Source organism: Nematolebias whitei, chromosome 3, assembly GCF_014905685.2.
Source record: "Nematolebias whitei isolate Nwh7 chromosome 3, NemWhi1, whole genome shotgun sequence".
Lineage (NCBI taxonomy): Eukaryota > Metazoa > Chordata > Actinopteri > Cyprinodontiformes > Rivulidae > Nematolebias > Nematolebias whitei.
Window position 1 is genome coordinate 34,449,428 of NC_056500.1, and position 684 is coordinate 34,450,111.

General features: G+C 37.4%; 1 protein-coding gene across 1 annotated transcript in view; it reads right to left on the reverse strand.

The window, feature by feature from the left end:
* The window catches only part of gstcd (glutathione S-transferase, C-terminal domain containing), a 98,418-nt gene that overhangs the window by 83,431 nt on the left and 14,303 nt on the right, over positions 1-684 (reverse strand). The gene's annotated exons all lie outside the window — the stretch shown is intronic.

The following is a 684-nucleotide window of genomic DNA, read 5'->3' on the forward strand; positions in this document are numbered from 1 at the left end:
TATATATATATATATATATATATATATATATATATATATATATACACGTATGTATATACACACAGTGTGTGTGTATATATTTATATATATACACAAACACTGTGTGTATATATATATACAAACCGGATTCCAAAAAAGTTGGGACACTAAACAAATTGTGAATAAAAACTGAATGCAATGATGTGGAGGTGCCAACATCTAATATTTTATTCAGAATAGAACACAAATCACAGATCAAAAGTTTAAACTGAGAGAATGAATCATTTTAAGGGAAAAATCTGTTGTTTCCAAATTTCATGGCGTCAACAAATCCCCAAAAAGTTGGGACAAGTCCATTTTTACCACTGTTTGGCATCCCCCCTTCTTCTTACAACACTCAACAGACGTCTGGGGACAGAGGAGACCAGTTTCTCAAGTTTAGAAATAGGAATGCTCTCCCATTCATGTCTAATACAGGCCTCTAACTGTTCATTCGTCTTGGGCCTTCTTTGTCGCACCTTCCTCTTTATGATGCGCCAAATGTTCTCTATAGGTGAAAGATCTGGACTGCAGGCTGGCCATTTCAGTACTCGGATCCTTCTCCTACGTAGCCATGATGTTGTGATTGCTGCAGAATGTGGTCTGGCATTATCGTGTCGAAAAATGCAGGGTCTTCCCTGAAAGAGATGACGTCTAGATGGGAGC